The sequence below is a fragment of the Schistocerca serialis genome, chromosome 3 (assembly GCF_023864345.2).
Source record: "Schistocerca serialis cubense isolate TAMUIC-IGC-003099 chromosome 3, iqSchSeri2.2, whole genome shotgun sequence".
Taxonomy (NCBI): domain Eukaryota; kingdom Metazoa; phylum Arthropoda; class Insecta; order Orthoptera; family Acrididae; genus Schistocerca; species Schistocerca serialis.
In genome coordinates this window covers 412,160,327-412,185,839 of record NC_064640.1, presented here as the reverse complement: position 1 = coordinate 412,185,839, position 25,513 = coordinate 412,160,327, and positions in this window count along the sequence as shown.

Sequence of the window (25,513 nt, the reverse complement as noted above, 5' to 3'; positions counted from 1 at the left end):
GCAGAGAGTTCAACTGTGGAAACTTCAAAAACTTTCTCTTCAGCTAACAGTTCAATGGGTTTTATGTTACAATAATCAATGCCACTTTTAACAAATATACGTGACCCTCCATGACTGGATGTAATTCTAGAAAAGTATGATGAAAGATTGAAGTCTGCAAGTTTTGTGACTGACAATGCATCTTTAGGCAGCCAGTATTCAGTTATACACATAACAGAAGCGTTTTTTATCTCATCAATACATAAAATTTCAACTTCACTTAATTTGTTTAGCAATGATTGGACATTTCGATGAATCAGCATGAAATTAAAGGACTTGTTAGGCTTTGGCCTATTGTTAGACTTTGGCATATTTAATTGATCACTTGCCTTTACCTTGTCAATAAAAAACCATTCAGGTGTGCTGGAAGTACTGCTTTTCTTTTTCCGACTGCACCTATTCTTCTATTATCATCTGCAGCAGAATTTTCTTCTGTGTTTGGCTCCCCTGGTAGTTGTTCAGCTGCTGCTCCTTCTGTTGATAATATTGCTGCTGCTGTTAGAGCTGTTACTGCATTCATTGTTTTTGCTGTGCCTGAATATTGGAGGCACCTAGTTCCTTCTTTTGTTGTTGATGTTGGTGAGTGAGGTCTTTCTGGCATTGTTTCCGTCGAATATTTAGGGGGCCAATCCAGGATGATTTGGTTTTGAGTGTTTGATGCCTCTTGATGACAATTTCTTCAATTTTTCCGACAAGCAGTTTTTTCCCCATGTTGTTAACGTGCAATCCTTGTAATGTGTGGAATCTGCGCCCAATATTGTTAACATTTACGAGTTCTACATTTCTGAAATGTTTGCGAAGTAATGAAATTTGTTGGTTGGCATTGATTATTTCTTTATATACACAAGACCAAGACGGTAAGTCATGTCTATGTGGGATGTTCAGCACTAAATCATTTGCGTGTGTCAACTGTCCTAAGCACCTTTTTAATTCTTGTTTTGCTTTGAGGGTTTCGTTTTTATATGCGTCATTTGACCCACCAATTAGCACAACAAAGTCTTCAGAGGATAAGTCAGCAACGTCTGTGGATCGTACATGATTGAAAACTTCCGACATAGAAGCACCAGGCTTTATGTAAGCGATTGTTTGTAAATTGGACTGACCGTTCAGAAGGCGAGCGAATCCACGACCATGATTGCCTGCCATCAAAACTACTTTTCTTCGTTTAGGTTTCTCTGCATGTTCAGAAGGCCCACCGTCGTTATGGACAAACAATTTAGTATCAGCGCTGGACAAATACTTGATATCTGGGTCACGCAAGTGTTCAGTTTCATTTCCCTTCATAACAGTAGTTGAGATGTTAGGCATTCTTTTGGATGTATCACTCAGCGTATTTCTAGTTTCATGTTCAGCTCGGAAGTTAGTTTTATCACATGCACAATGTTTCTTATCTTGCATAGTTGATTGCACACTGAACCTGCTTGTGAACGCGATATTAGGCTCATACAATAAGCTTCGTTGAGAATGAGGCACTTTGCCACTTTGCCTGGAATTTCGTGGTTACTGTGAGGCAAGTTTGATGTAGGTCCACACTTTCCGGACGTAAGTTTTCTTAGTTCGCTCATCAGAGTATTAATGGTTAGTTGCAGACTACTTACACGATCATTTAACTTTCTGATTTCATCACTACTATTCGTGCACACGCTGTTTTTATCGGTGTAATTTTCACTTTTTTTTCGCATGAACACTATGCATATCAACACTAGCCTACATGATCATTCCATTTTATATCTCTACAAAGTGTTAAACCCAGGGATTCATAGAGTTGGCCAGTTCCAACAGTGAATCATTGAGATTATAGTCATAGGCAACTATGTTTGTTTTGTAAAGTGCACAATATGACATTTTTCAACATTTAAAGCAAGTTATCAATATCACTTTGAAATTTCATTTCATTTTTCATTTCATTTTATTATCTTCCTATATATCATTTACATGATGTAGGAATTGTCACAACAAAGTTATCATACTAGTACAAGTACTACAGACATGATAATAGAATATCACTTTCAAGGCATTTTTTAAAAGTACAAGTTTAGACATACAAATTAAAATTTTTGGCAATAAATTTACACACAATCAAAGTACTCATCTACGTCATAGAAAGTTTTGCTTAAAAGGTAATTTTGAAGTTCAGTCTTAAATTTTACTTCATCCATTATTGCCTTCATGTACACTGGCAGAGCATTGTAGAGTTTTATTCCAAAATAACTTACATGCTTTTGGGTTTGTGTTGTCCTTACCCTTTCTACATACAAATTCTTATGAGTTCTAGTATTATAATTATGGCAGTCCTCATTTGTACGTAGATTTTTCATATGTGCTCTTGTACACAGAATGCTTTTAAAAATATACAGTGATGGTATTGTGAGTATTTGCAGTTCTTTGAAAAGGGGCCTACAATGAGTTCTTGGAGAGTTATGTGTTATGATTCGTACAGCTCTTTTCTGAAATTTGAAGACATCTGTTAAGCTTGATTTAGTTTTACCCCAGAACACTATGCCATAAGACACGATGGACTGAAAGTAAGCAAAATACACTAGTCTAGTACAGTCTGTACTGCATACTCTAGATAATATCCTCAATGCAAAACATGCCGAATTGAGCCTGTGGGATAAGTACTTGAGATGGTCTTTCCAGCTTAAGTTTTGATCAATGTGCATGCCCAAAAACTTTGTGGATTGTACACTCTCTATCTTCTTATCCATTAGTTTTAACTGGAGGTCCATATCTTGAGTTGCTTTGCCATACTGTATATAATTTGTTTTACTTAGATTAAGTGTTAACTCATTAGGATTAAACTAATGTTGGATATATTTCAGGACTATATCAGTTGTGGTGGTTAATGATTTTTTATCATCACTTATAATTATGCTAGTGTCATCTGCGAACAACATTATTTTGGTAGAAATATTAGGATTTTTTATGTCATTTGTATAAAGCAAGAATAATAAGGGACCGAGAACACTGCCCTGTGGGACACCTATTTCCAATTTCTTTGCATCTGAGACCCACTTGATTTTCTGATTTTTTTACGCTCTGCGATGATTTCTACCACCTGAGTTCTATCTTGAAGGTAAGATTCAAACCACTGCTTCACAATTCCCCTTACACCTATTGCCTCCATCTTGTTTAACAGAATTTTGTGATTTACTGTATCAAAAGCTTTAGATAAATCTAAGTTAATTCCCACTACACATTTTTTAGTGTCGAGACTCCTGACAATCTCTTTGGTATAGGCATGGATAGCTGATTCTGTGCCGTGGCCTGAGCAAAAGCCATGTTGATTGCAATTTAGAAGTTTGTGAGCATCTAAGTAATTTATGAGTCTGGTTTTCATTAATTTCTCTAGAATTTTTGAAAATGATTGGAGAAGGGATATTGGTCTATAATTTTCTACCTTGTATGGATCTCCTTTTTTAAACAGAGGTCTAACCTTAGAGATTTTCAACCTCTCAGGAAACACACCTTCGCTGAAAGACAAATTAGCAATATGTACCAGGGGCTTTATAATTTGTTGGGCAACTTTTTTTATTATTGACACAGGCACTTTATCCACACCTGCAGACATTTTTGATTTTAGTCTCTTCATCACCTTTAATATTTCATTATCATTTGTGGGAGTTAACAACATACTACTGTCTACTTTTGGGGCTGTTAATTTCTCATGTTTAGTAAAGTTTTTACTTAATGACACTGGTACACTTAAAAAGTAATTATTAATGTAATTTGCCAGAGTTTCATCTTTTAATTCAATATTTTCACTATTTTTGAGTACTATTTCCTGATCCTTGAGGCCCTTACCTGTTTCCCTTTTCACAATTTCCCAAATAGTTTTTGATTTATTGCCTGATTTTCTTATTAATTTATCATTACTTAGTAATTTTGCTTTTGTAATTACTTTCCTATATATTTTTTTGTAATTTGTTACATATTCTCTAAACTTGGGGTCAGTCCAACTTTTCAGTCTATAGTTAAGCATTTTCATGGTCCTGGAGGAATTTCTAATACCTGTTGTGATCCAGGAGTTAGCATGTGTATGCCCATATGTGTTTGTTTTGACAAGTTTCTTAGGAAAACACATTTCAAAATTCAACATAAACAGGGAAGAAAAAACATTATATGCAGTGTTTGTGCTAGTTTGTAACAGTACTTCTGCCCATGATTGGCGTATTTATGAAGTGACTGCAACTATTTGTGGAGAAGGTTCTTTTGTACATTTGGTATGAACTATTTTTGGTCACAGGGGCTATGGGAAATTTAAGGATAAGTGCATTGTGATCAGATATTCCTAGGTCAACATTTATTACATCTATATCTATGGCATCTATATTTGTGAAGATATTATCTATGAGACTTTTTGAAGAGTTTGTTATTCTTGTAGGGTTAGTTATATGTGGATACAAATTGAAGCTATGTAAAACATTCAGAAACTAATCTTTGGATGCACCTTCAGTCAATAAGTTGACATTAAAATCTCCACTTATAATTATTGTTGATTTTTTATGATGTAATATTTTGAGCAATGCCTCTAACTTATTTCTAAAAATTGCTGCAGCCTCAAAATGTTTTTCTTCATTCAAGGATTCAGTTACAGTCATATTTTTAACCTTTACTCCAGGTTTTACATAAATGCAAACACCGCCATGTCTTGTTTCCTTCTTGCAAAAATGGCTTACTAATTTGTATGGCGAAATGCAAATTTTTCTAGTTCGTAACTCATGCACCAATGTTCTTGAATGCAAATACAATCTATACTAGCTTCACTGGCTGCAATCTCAAGTTCTAATATTTTATTTTTAATGCATTGTATGTTAAGGTTCATTATTTTTAAATTGTTGAAATTAGATTGAGAGGAGTTTGTACTCATGTTTCCCAATGTTACCGGCTGTTCCTTGCCGAGGCTGGGTACCAAAAATCCTTAAGAATTACGCGTTTCCTACTCCTTGTATTTCTTACCCCTGGACATGCCACCATACGTCTTGTATCTGTAGTTGTAGCTGCTGTTTCAGTGGATGCTGGAGGTGTTTCTGAAGCTGATGATTCAGTGGATGTTGGAGATGCTGCCAGTTTTGATGCTGAGTCTGGTTTTGTAAGTGATGTTCCAATTGATACTGGAAGTGATGTTCCAATTGATACTGGAACTTTTGCTGAAACTGTATTTTCGTTTAAATCTTGAACTACAGTTGGCACCTTATCAAAATCTGACTGAATATATATGCAGCTACTTTCAGACAGTACTTCATTAGAGATAACTGCATCATCTGCAAAATGGCTGAGGCTACTATTAATATTTTCTGCAAGGTCATTAATATACAACATAAACAGCAAAGGTCCCAACACCCTTCCCAGGGGCACACCTGAAGTTACTTCTACATCTGATGATGACTCTCAGTTCAAGATAACACACTGTGTCCTCCCTACCAAAAAGTCCTGAATCCAGTCATAAATTTCCCTTGAGATATCCCATATGATCATACCATAGACAATAAGTGTAGGTGTGGTATTGAGGCAAATGCTTTTCAGAAATCAAGAAGTACCGCATCTACCCGACTGCCTTTATCGAAAGCTTTCAAATGTCGTGTGACAAATGAGCACATTGGCTTTCACAGGATCGATGTTTTCGGGATCCATGCTGGTTGCCATGGTGGAGGTCATTCTGTTCAGGACACCTCATAATGTTTGAGCTGTAAGATTCTACAGTAAATCATTGTCAAGGACACTGGTTGGTAGTCTTGTGGATCGCTTCTACTACCCTTCTTGTAGATGGGTGTGATGTGCTTTTTTCCAAGAACTGGATATGGTTTTTTGTTTGAGGGATCTACATTAGATTATAGTTAGAAGAGGGACTAACTCGGTCATAAATTCAGTACAGAATCTGACAGAGATTCTGTTGGACCCTGGAGCTTTGTTCAGTTTTAACGATTTCAGCTATTTCTCAACACCATCAACACTAATACTTATTTCACTCATCTTTTCAGTGGTACGAGGATGAAACTGGGGCAGTTCTCCTGGGGTTTCTTTTGTAAAGGAATATTTGAAAATGGAGTTAAGCATTTCAGCTTTTCCATTGCTATCCTCAATTTCTGTTCCTGTTTCATTTGCTAGGGACTGGACACTAACTTTTGGTACCAATAACAGCCTTTACATACATCCAGAATTTCTTTGGGTTTTGTGGAAGATCATTTGACAATATTCTGCTACGGTAGTCATTGAAGGCATTATTGATTGCTCTGTTTAACAGCTAAATGTGTTTCATTCAGCATTTTTCTAACTACAGACCTATGCTTTGTTTTACACCTGTTTGGCAGTAATGTCTGTTTCTTTTAGAACTTTCTTTACAGTGAGTGTACCATGGAGGGGTCCCTCCCATTGTGAACTGTTCTACTGGGCACTTATCTGTGCAGTGCATGGTCAATTAATCTCTTAAACTTTAGCCATACTTCTTCCACATGCTCCCACCCTGTGCTGAAGGTTTAAAGTTTCTCATTGAGATATGACACTACTGACAGTTTATCTAGCTTATTGAACAAACACACACACTATATATATACTTTCTATTTGTTGTACTTGTCCTTTGGTTATCATTGTTGCCACAACCATGTCCTGGTAACTGATACCAGTTTCAATGTGAGCATCCTCAAAGAGGTCAGGTCTGTTTGTTGCTATTAGATCCAGGATATTTCCATCATAAGTGGGGTTCCAAACTATCTGTTCTAAGTTGGTTTCAGAGAAGAAATTTGGTAATTTCTCACTTATTAGGCCCACCACTAACAAACCTGTAATTTTCCCAACAGATGGATGAATAGTTTAAAGTCTCCACTGATGGTTACAGTGTGATTGGGGAACTTATGTACAAGTGACCTGAGATTTTCTCTAAAGTTTTCGGTCACATCAGGACACGTGTCTGGTGCGCAACAGGATTCAGTTATTTTATGCCCACCCTGATACTGAGTCTTGCCCAAATAATCTTACATGCAGTTTCAGTTTCTACCCTCGTGGATCTGAGTTCCTTGTCTACTGGGGCAAATATCCACCTCCATTTACTGTTCACTAGCCTATTGATATACACTTAAATGTTCCCCAAAAATCTGCTATCAATTTCACATTTCAGCCAGCTTTCTGTATCTAGTATTATGTGCACTTCCCCTTGTTTCAGGAGTGCTTCAAATTCTGGCACTTCATTGTGAATGCTCTGGCAGTTAACCGTTAGGATTTTAATACTCTCAGCTGTGGGAGGCATTTCTTTCGATCTTACACTGATACTTCAGGGTTTCCTACAGCTATCAATGTTTGGATTGGATAGACTGTCATCTAATCTAAAAGGCCCTCGTGTCCACCCCCTACACAGTCAACTACCAGAGTAGCAGTCTCTGATGTGTAGTACACACATGACCCATTTAGAGGGACACTACAGTTCTCCAGGTCTCAAACCTATGGCGCAAGTCCAGGAAGTCACAGCCTAGCTTGTCACAGAACCTATGAAGTCTCTAATTCAGTTCTACCACTCAACTCGGAACCAAAGGGCCACAACCAATTCTGGGGACAAATGCTGCAAATTGTGAGCTTCATTGAAACTCTGTGCACAAGGCAGGTCTTCTCTGCCAGTCCCTGGAATGTCCCAAGAATATCCTCGAAGCCCAGATGGCAGACATTGTTTTGTTACAATGTGTGCCACAGTCTGCAGTTGGTTGTACCCTGATCCATCAATGGCTGCTGGAATAGCCTTTTCAACATGTTGAATGACGCCCCCAGGCATACACATTGAGCGTACATGGTGTCCTATCTTGCCCTTTCCTTAACGACTACCTTCATTCGCCATATGTTTGAATTGCCAATGACTGACAGTCCCATGTTCTTTTGCGCTTGCCTCCCCCTGACATCAGATAAAACTGTTTCCCCGAAACAGGTGAAGTGAGTCTCACTAGCTCAGTTTCAGTGAAAGACAGCACCTCAAACTTGTTGGTTGGGGGATCAGTACATCACCCAGAGTCTTCCCTTGTCCCAGTCCGCCCCCTGTGCAAGATGCTTAACCCTACTACTGAAATACTACTCACAGTCAAGTGTAAGAGTAATGACAGATTACGTACTTTCTGCAGAGGAGGCAGGATCCAGGAGTAGATAGTACTTGAGGTACCTTTGGTACATGACTCTCAGGAGTCCTTCCAACACGACGATCACAGGAGCTACCAATCAATTGACAGTAGTCAGAGCAATTTCCAGCTGCTTACTAATGTCAACCAACACATTCCATGTTCGAGAACTATATTCACAGTGGGGCTGCATTTTAGTTTGTGCAATATTACAGGGCAGTGAAGAAATAACTTTAAATTAAGCCCACTGATTATCATTTAATCTGTTGAGCTGAATGGTTGCCAATTCCCTATAAGAAATGAAGCAAATACACGAAACGAGATTTCTATTAGGGCAACAGCAAGACCTTCGTTAAAAATTACTAATTTCCTAAAACTTTTACAGGTTAATTAAAGTTGTTAGCAAACTCGAAAACAGTTAAGTTACGATAAATGAAGATAATATAGGGCTGGTAATCTTTCAGGGAAAAACTAGATGTAACACAATATGTTAGTTGGAATATTTGCTACAGTAACATCTGTCACCCGATTGTCATGGCAGACATCCATTATAAGATTACTGTTTACAAGTTTCAAATGGACGTTCTCTGGATTAAGGCTCTCCTGTGAAGTTTGATGATTACAGGCTCATTGGAATCATATCAGCCTTTTGTATGTTGAGCGATAAATGACCATAAATTCATAAGATGGCGGCGCGTGTAGACGTACTAATAAACCGATCCGCGGAAAATTACGAGTTTTTAAATCCTGTGTGTGTAAAATACAGTAAGAAGGTGAAATATGGTGTTAAATTATTTTCGTGGTCACAGAAATGGATCCATCGTCAATGTTTAAATGTCTTAGAGGAAAAAAACATGACCTGTGACTGTGGAAATGTGCACTGTAACTATCGTCATATCGTGTGTTTACAAACGGAATGCGAAGAAGAATGCACGACTTCTTCATTAAAATATGATCTTATGTTAGCTAAACTATATGTAGAGAAGCTTGAATCAGTGATAGATAGTGTACAGAAGCTGGAAGAAGTGATAGACCATTCAAAGGGTAGTGAAACGGTTGTAAACGAACAAAACGGTAACTTTATTAGGCCTAAAAAGTTTTGTCGTGTTAATCGTAACGGAAACAACTTTCGCCTCCCACAAGCAAATAAGTTTGAATTTTTAACGTGTGATGAATATGAAATATGTGAAAAGAGCCAAAGAAAGGAAGTACTTTCATCAAATGCAGCGACCACAAATCATTTCAGTAGGCCTACGAAGTCCTGTAATAACAAGAAAGGAAATACCATAAAATACATGGAACATACTTATCGTGCAAACAAGATATCTACCAATACAGGTAAGAAGAAAAAAGAAGATATTTTCATACTTTCAGACAGTCATGGAAAGGGCTTAGCCGACATTTTGTGTAACATGCAAACTACACTCCTGGAAATTAAGATAAGAACACCGTGAATTCATTGTCCCAGGAAGGGGAAACTTTATTGACACATTCCTGGGGTCAGATACATCACATGATCACACTGACAGAACCAGAGGCACATAGACACAGGCAACAGAGCATGCACAATGTCGGCACTAGTACAGTGTATATCCACCTTTCGCAGCAATGCAGGCTGCTATTCTCCCATGGAGACGATCGTAGAGATGCTGGATGTAGTCCTGTGGAACGGCTTGCCATGCCATTTCCACCTGGCGCCTCAGTTGGACCAGCGTTCGTGCTGGCCGTGCAGACCGCGTGAGACGACGCTTCATCCAGTCCCAAACATGCTCAATGGGGGACAGATACGGAGATCTTGCTGGCCAGGGTAGTTGACGTACACCTTCTAGAGCACGTTGGGTGGCACGGGATACATGCGGACGTGCATTGTCCTGTTGGAACAGCAAGTTCCCTTGCCGGTCTAGGAATGGTAGAACGATGGGTTCGATGACGGTTTGGATGTACCGTGCACTATTCAGTGTCCCCTCGACAATCACCAGTGGTGTACGGCCAGTGTAGGAGATCGCTCCCCACACCATGATGCCGGGTGTTGGCCCTGTGTGCCTCGGTCGTATGCAGTCCTGATTGTGGCGCTCACCTGCACGGCGCCAAACACGCATACGACCGTCATTGGCACCAAGGCAGAAGCGACTCTCATCGCTGAAGACGACACGTCTCCATTCGTCCCTCCATTCACGCCTGTCGCGACACCACTGGAGGCAGGCTGCACGATGTTGGGGCGTGAGCGGAAGACGGCCTAACGGTGTGCGGGACCGTAGCCCAGCTTCATGGAGACGGTTGCGAATGGTCCTCGCCGATACCCCAGGAGCAACAGTGTCCCTAATTTGCTGGGAAGTGGCGGTGCGGTCCCCTACGGCACTGCGTAGGATCCTACGGTCTTGGCGTGCATCCGTGCGTCGCTGCGGTCCGGTCCCAGGTCGACGGGCACGTGCACCTTCCGCCGACCACTGGCGACAACATTGATGTACTGTGGAGACCTCACGCCCCACGTGTTGAGCAATTCGGCTGTACGTCCACCCGGCCTCCCGCATGCCCACTATACGCCCTCGCTCAAAGTCCATCAACTGCACACACGGTTCACGTCCACGCTGTCGCGGCATGCTACCAGTGTTAAAGACTGTGATGGAGCTCCGTATGCCACGGGAAACTGGCTGACACTGACGGCGGCGGTGCACAAATGCTGCGCAGCTAGCGCCATTCGACGGCCAACACCGCGGTTCCTGGCGTGTCCGCTGTGCCGTGCGTGTGATCATTGCTTGTACAGCCCTCTCGCAGTGTCCGGAGCAAGTATGGTGGGTCTGACACACCGGTGTCAATGTGTTCTTTTTTCCATTTCCAGGAGTGTATATTCAAGGTTAGTGGAATAACGAAACCGGGGGCCCCTTTGCGCGAAATTTTAAAAGACTGTGAACATTCTTTGAAGCTTGGAAGCAACTGTCTAATAATAGGAGGTGCTAATGATATTTATAGGAACGAGGGCAAACTCGCCACAAGAGCTCTAAGAAGTACATTACAGATGTTAACTTCTTTATTGCCAGTATCCCACAAAGACATGATCTTATAGAAGAATCCTGTGTCAACAAAGAAATCACAGTTACTAATAGGAAATTTGAGAAAATCTGCCGAAGCCTCCCAAATGCCACATATGTGGACGTACCATCCGCAGAGAGAAGTCATTTTACAAGGCATGGGCTTCACGGAAATAAACTCGGAAAATCATTCATTAGTCGAGAAATCCTTAATGCAGTGAAGGCAGTTAAGGACAAGAATAGCACGACCATACCACTTCCACCACCAAACACAGCAACTGAAAATTTCCAACAAGAAAATGAAACTGAATCACTGACAACAGGTCCAGCACTAGAATCTCCACTTTCGTCAAAAACATCTGAGATAAATGAGTCAACTAGGACAGAAGTTTCCAAAGCAGCTTCAGCAGAAGCAGCTACATACTACGCAACTGCATCATTAACAAGAAAAAAAAGCCTGATGTGCCAACAGCCAATGACCTTTCATCAGTATTGGCCGCTCCTCAGTCTTCAACAGTGAAAGACTTTTCACCAGCTTCACCATCATCATCAGTAACAGAAGCAAACAGAAGAAGCACAAGAACCAGGAAACTTTCAACTCTGCAGGATTTTTGGTACCCGGCCTCAGTTACAAGACTAACATAAGGCAGATACCTTCAGATACACCAACTTCCAAGTCAAACCGGCAACAGACTCACCTCCACTGTCATCAACAGAAGAATAACCATGCCACCAGCTCATCTGAAGGATTTTTTAGCATCAGGTCTAAAGGGAAAGGTGCCACCAAGATAAATGAAAACAAATGCCTAACAGTGTTTCACCAAAACATTCAAGCCATAAAGAACAAAGCACAACAGCTAGAAGTAGAATTGGAAAAATTTGATAGCCAAATTTTGTGTATCACTGAACACTGGTGCAAAGGGAAGCAAATTGAACACATTGCATTAGCCTCATTTGACCTTGCATGTTACTATAGCAGAATCTCAATGAATGGTGGAGGTTCATGTATCTATGTAAAAAAAGGTATGTCATTTAAAGTAAGATATGATCTTTTAGATCTAGGTGAGGACAAACATTTCGAGCTTTCCGCTGTTGAAATAATAGGACCTGGCATAGCAAAAAAATTAGTCATATTTTGTGTGTACCGCTCTCCTAGTGCAGACATTGATATATTCTTCTCAAAACTGAATCAAAGCTTAGACAAGGTTTCTGGACCAAAAGCGAATGTAATTATCTGTGGTGACTTAAACATTAATATGATGAAGCCTGATAAGGCTAGCAACATATATATGAATATTCTAAGCTGTTACGGAATATCCTCCCTTGTTAATTGTCCAACTAGAATAACGAAAGAATCCTCCTCATCTATAGATCATGTAGCTACAGATATTGATAGTAAAAAATGTCATATTGTTGTCCAAAACCTGGGCCTAGCAGACCACCTCTGCCAGATCTTAAAAACCAACATTCATGTAGAAACTCCTCCTAAACTTTGTACATACAAAAGAATGTTTTCCAAATCAGCCCTGCATCAGTTTAAATCCCAGCTAGAATATGAAGATTGGAGGGAAGTCTATGCAGAAACCAACGCAAATCAGAAATTTATCAAGTTCATGTTAATTTTTAAACTCAGATTTGAAGAGATGTTTCCCAAAACTCTTTATCAAATTAAAACTACAAAGAGAAATCAGTGGGTGACTACAGGTATCAAAAAATCCTCAGAAACTCTTAGATATCTCAACTCCATAAAAAATAATCAATCTAACCCAGAAGTTCTGCAATCCTACAAAAAGTACAGGAAAATTTACAGAAAGGTGTTGCTAGCCGCAAAAAAACTTTCAAACAACAAAATATTACTTGAAGCTGAAAACAAGAGCAAAGCAGCCTGGAACATCGTCAAACAGGAAACATCTAACTCTGCTAAAAAGGACCTCAATTCACATATTAAAAAGAAAGATGTACCAGTAGGTAACCCTAAAAAATTAGCTGATTTTGTAAACTCATATTTCAGTAGTAGTGCAAAAAAATTACAGCAGAAATTTCCAGATACGTATGATTTACCTACTCAGAACCAGCCAACAAACTCAATGGTGCTCTTGCCAACTACAGAAAGGGAAGTGGCACTAGTAATACACCAACTAAAAAATAAAACTTCAGTAGGACTTGATGAAATCCCAGTCTGCGTAATTAAAGATTGTATAGACTCCATAAAGGGCCCATTAACAGACATAATTAATGAATCTTTCGAGTCTGGATACTTTCCGGAGTACCTAAAACAAGCAAAAGTTATACCTATCCTTAAAAACAGAGATGTGGAAAATGTAGAGAACTACAGGCCGATCTCTATACTGTCTAGCATTTCTAAAATAATAGAAATACTAGTCAAAAAGAGACTGCTAAATTACCTGAATAAATATAATCTTCTTTCCAATGACCAATTTGGTTTTAGGCCCGGAAAAGGCACACAATATGCTATAGCACAGTTCACTAAAGTAATTTTAGAAGCACTGGACAAAGGTGAAAATGTAAGTGGTATCTTTTTAGACTTGTCCAAGGCCTTTGATACAGTTGACCACAAAATCTTACTTCATAAATTAGGGCAAATAGGAATAAGAGGTGTGACAAAGAAGTGGTTCAAATCATACTTGGAAAACAGAGTTCAACGAGTTGAGATATCACATGTTTCAAACAATTCCCTTATAAAACACCTGTCTGACCCAGAAAATGTGAATATAGGCGTCCCACAGGGAAGTGTATTAGGCCCAATATTGTTTCTTATATACATTAACGACTTCCCACAAAGTATCAGACATGGCGAAAAAAATACTTTTTGCTGATGATAGCAACATAGTAATAACAGGTGAAAATCCAACACAACTGTCAGAAAGAGCAAACGAGGCTCTCAATGATGTCCACAACTGGTCATTAAAAAATAAAGTAACCCTAAATGTAAAGAAAACTAACTATATTAACTTCCAATTGAACAAAAAACACAATGCCACTAGAATAAAAGTTAATAATAATGAATTAGAATGTGTAACAAGTACCAAATTCTTAGGGATGAATGTAGACAGCCAACTGAAATGGACAAACCATGTCAACATTTTGGCAAAGAAATTATCCACAGCATGCTATGCTCTTAGAATGCTTGCACCGGTATGCAATAATACCTGTCTTAAAATAACATATTACGGATATCTACACTCAGTCCTCAGCTATAGGATCATGTTTCGGGGAACAAGTGCCAGTAACATACAAACTGTGTTCAAAGTACAAAAAAGAGCCACAAGGATAATAACAAATAGCAACAACAGGGCCCACTGTCTAGAATTATTTAGAAAGCTGGGAATTCTAACTGTTTCTTGTGAGTATATCTTTCAGAACATAATGTTCATTAAGAAAAATCTAAACATGTACAACACAAACAGCCTAATACATGACCATGAAACAAGCGCTTGTCACCACATCCATCTAGATAGAAAGAACAAGGCAAAGACGCAAAAAAGTATATTTTACAATGGGATAAAACTGTACAACAAATTACCACAAGAAATTAAAGAAATAAATGAGCCCCTCACTTTCAGACAAAAGCTTAAAACCTTTTTAGTAAGTAAAAGTTGTTATACTGTAAAAGAATATTTAACATAGATGTAGATTATTAGCAACATATGACATTATCACCAAAATATTATGTAATTATAAATACATGTATGACTAGTTATAAAAACTACACAAAATATGAGAAACCTGTTTAATTGTAAATGTAAATGTGTGCTCATGTGTTGTAATCTGACGACATCCATACAATATTTATTGTTCCACGGATGAATAAATAAATAAATCACAAACGCCGATTTACAACAAATTACTCGTAGATAATGCACAGGACAATGATAGTTCCGAAAATTCTCAAAAGCACACGTTTATCTACGTTGCTTTAGAATGAAACTCAGGCGTGATGTATTATTTGGCAGTAACTGTGAACCAGAAACACTGATTTGCTGTGAATTACGTTACGTATACAAAACATTAGTACCGGTAACTTACGAAAATGTAGGTTTGTAAGCGTGAGAAAATTCGCAAAAATAACCTATTTCTCACGTAATTATACAATGAATTTGAGAACAATTGTTTTGAACGAGGATAGGCCTACTGCTCTCAAAAATGTTTAAAGAGCACAAGTAAGTTTGAGCCTACAGTACGAGTTTATCGTGGCAATCGCGAATGTTCGAAATTTCACAATATATCACAATACAAATAGGTATCGATACAATCTATAACAGATTATGCAGAACCGACGCGAACAGTAAATTATGCGAATCTCCAATTTCGAATTGGCATACGAATCTCGAGCATGCGATCTCACACAAAGGAAAATTCCGAAGTTTGCTTTTATATATAAAAAACGTCCGAATTGGACGAATTTTTCACTTGGCTGCTGCTGTGCCAACTTCTACACTGATGTGCAAAAGAAGAATGCTGCAGCCTGAGTTTATGTCAATGACAATCGCTAAAATGTGCACCACCAACAAAGCACGTCTTCTGCCTGTTGCAGCTAACAATGCAGCTTACGGCAAAATGGAAAAGTATTGACATGCTATATAGTATTAAGGTGTAGTAAAAACTAAAATCAGGAAAACTACTTACTTTTTGTTGAAATAAAGAGTCAGGGAAACATCACTGTGTCACTCGCAACAAACACTCACAATCAACTGACTGGCAACACTGTAAAGTAGGTAGCTGTACAACCCTAGCCGTTGGCCATCTCCCCAGTATGGCTGTCTATCCCTGTTTTACCCTACTTGACCTGCAGCGTAAAGTTACGGATAAATAGATTGGCGGAACAATTTCAAATGTTGCTTCAGTCTCAAAAAAACAACGCTCATACTGCGAACGAAATTTCAACCAAGGTGAAAACAAACACTTCGTCTGTTTGAAACAAATCCTTGACAAGTGCCGTGCGGTTAAAGGCGCTGCAGTCTGGAACCGCAAGACCGCTACGGTCGCAGGTTCGAATCCTGCCTCGGGCATGGATGTTTGTGATGTCCTTAGGTTAGTTAGGTTTAACTAGTGCTAAGTTCTAGGGGACTAATGACCTCAGCAGTTGAGTCCCATAGTGCTCAGAGCCATTTGAACCTTGACAAGTAAAGCTCTCTATTGGCACCATACAACAGCAAACATTACATTAAAATTCTTTCAGATTTGAGAAGTCAATTCAACAAATGCTTTAAAGATTTAAAAAGCATTCAGTTGTTCAACAGCTTATCAAATTGCCTTTTGTAGTGATTTATGAAGATTGATGCTGAGGAGTTCTCTACTTGGGTCATAGAGAATTTTGATTTTCAAGGACAGAATAGAATATTAATTCACTTTTAAACAGGTTTACATGCAGTCAGTGTCATCATATAAAATTTATGTACACATATAGTTACAACATTACAGAGATTTTACATGGATTCATACACAGTTATGTTACATGGAGGGTTTTATGTAAGTTACTACTTTAGGAAAGTACTTGATATACAAACTGATTACTGTTTGCAAATCTAATACAATATGCCACAATGAATCAGCATATCATGTTACCATTATATAAGTCCAAATCTGCAAATAATTATAATTGTTGTAAACTTTATCTCTATATTTCCTAATATAACATGGCACAGTGAGTCAACATACTAGACTGGTAATTTCATAAGGTATGACCATGTATAATTTTGTGTACTCTAGTATCAAAAATCCAGGTCATCTACTGTACATTCTTCAGATTCATTCACTGTATGAAAAGCTTAACTTTTTACCTACTTTGTTATTACACTTTTAAATTTATTCAGGGGCACTGAATAGGCATTTTTAGGTAATTTTTTGTAATATGAGAGATTTAGATATTGATAGGTGTTGTCAGGGCTGTATTTAGGATGTGTGACGCTCCAGTGTAGAAATTTATTTTAAATACCCCGTTCCTCTACTTCAGCATAGCTATTTGTTTACGGGCTACCAACAAGAATCCTGCATAATTATTAAATTCATTTCGAAACCTTACTGGCGTATTTATATTACATATAACACAAAACATGTGCAAGTTAAATATTCAAAAGTAATAAAATAGCCCGTTTAACTGAAAAATTACCAATGAAACATCAAATTTGGACATAGCATATGGTAAAAATACAAAGAATATCATTTAACGTATTTCATAACGGCTGTAGTCGCCGCAGTGCCTGTTTCTTTGGACATGCATGTATGTCGAAAGGAACTTTGCATTATAATTCAGAATAACACATGCACTGCAATATTGTATTTATCTGCCAACACCAGGCAAGCAGCTTTCAAGTAAAATGTCTCACCTGTACAGTAATATAAATAATGGATGTACGAGTACAGATTGTAGGCACGTGGTTGGTGACACATGGACACATCTACATCTACGTGATTACTCTGCTATTCACAATAAAGTGCCTGGCAGAGGGTTCAATGAACCACCTTCAAACTGTCTGTCTACCGTTCCACTCTTGAACGGTACGCGAGAAAAACGAGCACTTAAATTTTTCTGTGTGAGCCCTGATTTCTCTTATTTTATCGTGATGATCATTTCTCCCTATGTAGGTGGGTACCAAAAGAATGTTTTCGCAATCGGAGGAGAAAACTGGTGATTGAAATATCATGAGAAGATCCCGTCGCAACGAAAAACGCCTTTGTTTTAATGATTGCCTCTCCAATTCACGTATCATGACTGTGACACTATCTCCCATATTTCGCAATAATACAAAACGAGCTGCCCTTCTTTGTACTTTTTCGATGTCATCCGTCAGTCCCACCTGATGCGCATCCCACACGGCACAGCAATACTCGAGAATAGGGCGGACAAGCGTGGTGTATGCAGTTTCTTTAGTAGACCTGTTGCTCCTTCTCAGTGTTCTGCCAAAGAATCGCAGTCTTTGGTTTGCTCTACCCACAATATTATCTATGTGAGCATTCCAATTTAGGTTGTTTGTAATTGTAATCCCTAAGTATTTAATTGAATTTACAGCCTTCAGATCTATGTGACTTATAGCGTAATCGAAATTTAGCTGATTTCTTTTAGTACTCATGTGAATAACTTCACACTTTTCCTTATTCAGGGTTAATTGCTACTTTTCGCACCATACAGATATCTAAATCATTTTGCAAGTCGTTTTGATCATCTGATGACTTTACGAGGCGGTAAATGACAGCATCATCTGCAAACAATCTAAGACGGCTACTCAGATTGTCTCCTATGTCATTAATATAGATCATATAGATCAGTAACAATAGAGGGCCTGTAACACTTCCTTGGGGAACGCCGGATATTACTTCTGTTTTACTCGATGACTTTCCGTCTATTACTACAAACTGTGACCTTTCTGACAGGAAATCACGAATCCAGTCGCACAACTGAGGCGATACTCTGTAGGCACGTAGTTTGGTTAGAAGACGCTTGTGAGGAATGTTGTCGAAAGCTTTCTGGAAATCAGAAAGTGTGGAATCAATCAAACATCCCCTATCGACAGCGCTTGTTACTTCATGAGTATAAAGAGCTAGTTGTGTTTCACAAGAACGATATTTTCTGAAACCGTGCTGACTATGTGTCAATAAATCGTTTTCTTCGAGGTTCTTCATAATGTTCGAATACAGTATATGTTCCAAAACCCTACTGCAAATCGACGTTAGTGATACCTTTTTGTGTATTGGTGTGACTTGAGCAATTTTCCAGTCTTTAGGTACGGATGTTTCTGTGAGCGAGTGCTTGTATACTGTATAATTGCTAAATATGGAGCTATTTTATCAGCGTACTCTGACAGGAACCTGACTGGTATACAATCTGGACCGGAAGCCCTACCTTTATTAAGTGATTTAAGCTGCTTCGTTACTCTGAGGATATCTACTTCTATGTTTCTCATCTTGGCAGTTGTTCTTGATTGGAATTCAGTAATATTTACTTCGTCTTCTTTGGTGAAGGAGTTTCGGAAAACCGTGTTTAATAACTCTGCTGTAGTGGCACTGTCATCAGTGACTTCACCGTTTTTATCGCGCAGTGAAGGTGTTGATTGTGTCTTGCCACTGGTGTGCTTTATATATGACCAGAATCTCTTTGGGTTTTCTGCCAGATTTCGAGACAGAATTTCGTTGTGGAAATTATTAAAAGCATCTCGCATTGAAGTACGCGCCATATTTCGAACTTCTGTAAAACTTTACCAATCTTGGGGATTTTGCGTTCTTTTAAATTTGGCATGCTCTTTTCGTTGTATCTGCAACAACGATCTGACGTTTTGTGTAACATGGGGGATCAGTACCATCACTTATTAATTTATGTTATATATATCTCTCAATTGCTGTCGATACTATCTCTCTGAAAACATTCCACAACTTTTATACACTTACATGATCAGATCGTAAGGAGTGAAGACTGTCTCTTAAGAAGGCGTTAAGAGCATTTTTATCAGCTTTTTTAAATAGATATACTTCCCGTTTCTTTTTGGTGGTTGTAAGTGTTACGGTATTCGGCCTAGCAGCAACTGCCTTGTGGTTGCTAATCCCTGTATTCGTCACAATACTCACTATTTGTCCAGTATTATTTGTTGCTAAAAGGTCAAGTATGCTTTCGCAACCATTTACGCTTCGAATGGGCTCATGAACTAATTGTTCAAAATAATTTTCTGAGAAAGCATTCAGTAAAATTTCGGATGACGTTTTATGCCTGCCGCCGGCTTTAAACGTATAATTTTTCCAGCATATCGAGGGCTGATTAAAGACACCACCGACTATAATTGTATGAGTGGGGTACTTACTTGAAATGAGACTCAAGTTTTCTTCGAACTGTTCAGCAACTGTATCTTCTGAGTCGGGGGGGGGGGGGGGGGGGGGTCGGTAAAACGATCCAATTAATAATTTAATCCAATTGTCAGGTATAACGTCTACCCATACTATTTCACACGAACTATCTACTTCAATTTCGCTACAAGGCAAACTATCTCTGACAGCAATAAATACTCCACCACCAACTGTATTTAATCGATCCTTTCTGATCAATGTTAGATCGTTTGAAAATATTTCGGCTGAACATATTTCCGGCTTTAACCCGATCCCTGTACCTACAACTATTTGAGCTTCAGTGCTTTCTATTAGAGCTTGGAGCTCTGGGTCTTTCCCATCACAGCTACGACAATTTACAACTACAATACCAATCGTTTCTCCAATTACCTTACTGTGTTTTACCTGTCCACTTATAGATGGACATCCCTTCAGTGGTTTCCAGAGACCCTCTGACCTAAAAAACCGCCCAGTCCCTTCCACACAGTCCCCGCTACCCTTGTAGCCGCCTCCTGTGTGTAGTGGGCTCCTGACCTATTAAACGGAACCCGGAAACCCACCACCCGATGGCGCAAGTCAAGTAATCTGCAGCCTACACGGGCACAGAACCGCCTGAGCCTCTGATTCAGATCCTCCGCTCGGCTCTGCACCAAAGGACCACAGTCGGTTCTATCGACGATGCTGCAGATGGTGAGCTCCACCTTAATTTCGGAAGCAAGACTGGCAGTCTTTACCATTTCCGCTAGCCGCCCGAAATCGGACAGAATCTGCTCCCATCCAAAGCGACACACGTCACTGGTACCGACATGAGCCACCACCTGCAGTTGGCTGCACCCTGTACTCTTCATGGCATCCGGAAGCACCCTTTCCACATCCTGAATGACTCCCCCTGGAACGCACACGGAGTGCACACTGGCTTCCTTCCCCTCCTTGGCAGCCATGTTCCTAAGGGGCCCCATTACGCGCCTAACGTTGGAGCTCCCAACTACCAGCAAACCCACCCCATGTGAATACCCAGACCTTGCGGGCCGAGAAGCTTCATCTGGAACAGGGTGGACGACCGCATCCGGCTCAGAGTCATCGTCAGCCACAGATAACGCCCGAAACTTGTTCGTCAAACGAACTGGGGAAGCCCTACGATCGGCCCCTCGGAAAGTTTTTCGCTGCCTGCCAGACTTTGGAATGATCTCCGATTCGACCACGGGTGAGGGGTCAACCAGCCTCAGTGCAGGCAGTACCTGGGGCAGCCACAGCAGTGGACCGATCGGAGGACACGTAGGACGTGCTCGACGTCCCTCGTATCCTCGTGTTCAATCCCCCACAGTGACGCTCCTCGGCAGCTGCCTCAAGCTGTGTGTTGGAAGCCAAAGCAGGCTGGAGCTGTGAGTGAAGGTTCGCCAACTCAGCTCGCATCTGTACACAACAATCACAGTTCCCATCCATAATTGCAGTCGTGTCCTGTTTGAAGCCAGTAAAAATATGTAACAAGCTAACGGTGTATTCGCCTTATTAGTAACAGGAACTAGCGGTGCTGCTCACGCTGATGGTCTAACCGACATTGAGCTGTTGTAACCAAACAAACAAAAGCCTGTACGATATGAGGGTCGATACAAGCGTCGATAACAACGATGGTTGTGTACGCTACACAGTTATTAAAATAAAAGATTGTGCCTAGTAAGCATTCAAATACGCAAGATATTACAAAAATAAACTATTAACTACACAGATAACTGAAAATAAGTCGCTCCTGTTTGAAGCTCGTAAAAATATATAACAAGCGAACGGTGTATTCACCTTATTAGTAGCAGGAACTAGGGGTGTTGCTCTCACTGACAGTCTAACCGAAGTTTGGGTCTGGCCGTGAGTTGTGCATGGATAGTCAAATGGTAAGGTAACAGCTCGCAATAAGCAAGAAATCGATGTGCGAGTCCCAGTCTGGCAAAAATTTTCATTATCGTGATTGCATTCTACAGCTGGTGGATATCCATATTAGAAATTGTGAATACAATTAACACATTCAACTAATAAAAAGACTTTATCATTTTTTCAGTTAATTGATTTAAATGTATTTTTTTATTTCTAATTCTTTGCCAGATCATTTTCATCATCTTACTGATTTTTAAAATTTGGTCTTATTTTTCTACCTTTCATTGTTTTTTACATCTAGAATCTACTGGTGTCGCCCATAATCTTCAATCAGATGTCAGTGAGGACTGCTCGTCAGTTGATAATGGGGCAGCTTGTGCAGCCAATGAGAGGATGGTTTCGGATAACCAATCTTAGCGAGAAATTACAGTTTGCTTTTAACGCTGAAACTGAACTTTTTCTGTCTTGCATTTGCTCATAAAAGTTGGAATGAATAGCTGTGAACAAAGCAATCATGATTTTAGTCCTACCCAGATTGTTGACCACCACTTTCTTGGTACGTACCTCGCACATCACGAGGTTGTGGTTAGCTTAGAACGTGACTTTAAACTCAAGGCTACAAAACATGTCTCCCGCTGGAGTTCAGTCATTGGTCACTTAAAATTAGCTGTTGACAGAGCATCTCACATTTGCGACACACCTTGCAGCAGCCACTTCCAACATTGCTCCGTGTTCACATTAACAGCATTTGTCAAGTGACTTGCTGTGTTTGTGTGTTATTGATAACTGATAGCTGGCAGCCAATGTGGCAGCACTGTAGCAATAAGTGACAGACGTCAACTATCACATAATTTGAAACCGACTTGGGTGCAAGCACATTATTATTCCAGCCGAACTGTATTGTACACTACAACATTAATCTGGTACTAAACCAAGCAACTGTGTATTTATTTATAAACAAAGAAAACACCTGTTTTATATACACTTAAATCTATTTTCTTCCTTGTTGCTGTCTTATTCATCACATTTTTATAAATACAGTGTCATATGTAGTAAAAAAAATACAGTTGCATGCACCAATTCCATCAGTCTTTCTGTTTCCACTGCCATCTTGTGCCACTTGCCCACCACAGAATTTTGTAGTAATTCACAGCCTGCCAGCTGTTTGACTGGGGTAAAGCTGTAGCGCAGTATGCAACACAGAGACTGCAGTGGGTGCCCTCACAGGTTGCATTTTCCCTTTTTGGCAGAGACCTAATGTGGTCATACACGGTGGTTTGGCTGATAGTAAAATACAACTTTAATGATAGGTACAAATATTCATCAACACTTTGCCAATAAATTATTGAATGCCAGAATGCTGATGCAATGAACATGAAAGTTATCTTTACAAAAATTTTTCGATGACACTTTGTCACCATATGCAGTTGCATGTGCTGCATCTGTCTAAATCTGACCCTGGCTTTTGTGGAACTTTGCTAGTTTGCACGTGGCTTATGCACTATGTAGAATTTGTGGCATCGTCTGTGAACAGTAGCTCATATTAACCACCATAGAAAGCTACAAGCTGTAAAGTCACTTCAATTCCGTGTGTGAACTCAGCTTCATATGCACAATAATTGATGTGGATAGGATATTGGATAATTTATGCTGGTCTGTCCCATTCAAAATATGAAGCAGATGTATTCCCCATGTGTGTCTACAACAGCCTGTGAGATTATTGTACAGACAGGCAAGTGCAGTTGGAATCTCCCAGAACGAAAATTGTGAAAAACATTGCCAAAGTCTGCCCCAAGGACTCTGTTTGTAGTGGTGGTGGTGGTGGTGGTGATTGGTTTGTGGGGCACCCAACTGCGCAGTCATCAGCACCCATACAAAGACTAATTTTTACACAGTCCATTTTCTTTTCACAATCCACTCTCACAAATGATGATGATGATGATGACGACAACACAAACACCCAGTCCCTGGGCAGAGAAAATATCCAACCTGGCTGGGAATCGAACCCTGGACTCTGTGATCCAGAGGCAGCAATGCTAGACTCTGTTTGTGGTCCTGAGTTCTGGGATGTTGGCATAGATCCATTGATGAACCAGCTTTAGAGTATAACAAACTCTGGAAGCTGCATCACCTATGCACGCGATCGGCTAATTATAGTAACTGTCAACACAAAGGTTAAATTTTAGAAAAACAATAGGGAAGTTCTTGAAAGACAAAGTGACTGGCACATAGAAAACAAAGTAACGATAGCAGCACAGAAAACAGTTTATATGTTACTAAAAGGAGTATTATCAAGACCTACAAACCCACAATCAGAATAAATGACCAACTTGTGAGAAGAATAGAAATACCAGGTGGTTATAATTAAAGTGGATCCACTAACAGAGGTCCAATATGGGCTGTAATTATGACAGCGAAACTTCCGATTCATGCTGGAAAAGAATTAGTTCCAATTTTGGCCACCAGCTGCAAATCTGTCACTGTGAATGCAAGAAAGAGGCATTGGAAATGTTTCCATACGTAATGTATTAAGAACAGAACATGGACTGTAAAGGGCAAACAAATGAGAAGGGCATAATGTTGATGTTGCTATAAATAATCGCTTACACAATTTGCCCAATATGAGTACCAAAGGTGTCAACTAGAGGCTGCGCCTGTAAAACAACGTGATCAGTAGTTGCTTGCAGCAGTTCTGGTGGAATCTGAGCAATGTGTTCCTGTAAACTGGCCTTCAGATGAGGTAGAGACCAAATGAGCCTGTGGTAAATGCATTATTTTGGATATCCTCAGAGAAGTCACATGAATTTACATCAGGTGATCTTGCAGGCCACGTATCTGGAAAACTGCTGATGTAAACGTTTCGCTGGGCCAGTGACATGAGGTATTGCCACATCCTGCAGGAAAACAGTGGTTTCCTAACAGTTGCACTCTTCCAAAGCAGGAATTACATGCCGTACAAGGAGGTCTCAGTAACATGCAGATGTCACATTACACCTGACAGGCCCAGTGGGTGCGTTCTCTTCCAAGAAGATGAGGCGGAGAGTAAAGGTGCTTGTGAATTCACACCACTCAGTGACATACAGTGAGTGCAATGCCTCTTTGTGTACAACACACAGTTTAACAGTACTCCAAATTTAACAGTTCTGTATATTCACTGTGCCCTGTGGTGTAAAATGTGCCTAGGCATTACATAGAACATCCCCTAGCCACATGTTATCAACTCTGATCAATGCCAGAAACCAAAGAGCAACGTTGCTATGGATCATGGGATTTCAACTTCTGCACCGTCTGGCTATTGTAGGGGTACCAGTGTAAAATAGACTGCAAAACCTTCCATACTGTTGACAATTCTCATGACACTACAGAAGCAGTAGCATTATCCAGAGCACATGCTGCCTCCTTAGTTACAGCAACAGCAACCTTGTCAGTAAGTTTCACCGGAATGGGACACCTCTTCCATGTGCTACACCCAGTTCAACCATGTTTTCGAATTTCATTATCATCATATTTAAAGCATTTGACGATAGTGGGCCTCTCCTCAGACCTTTCAACCAGCGTATTCTCTCTGTGCCTCACTGTAATTGCTGCCATTCACATAAAACAGTTTCACTAATAGCACACGGTCTCTCTTCTCAATGGCCATACTGTTTACTC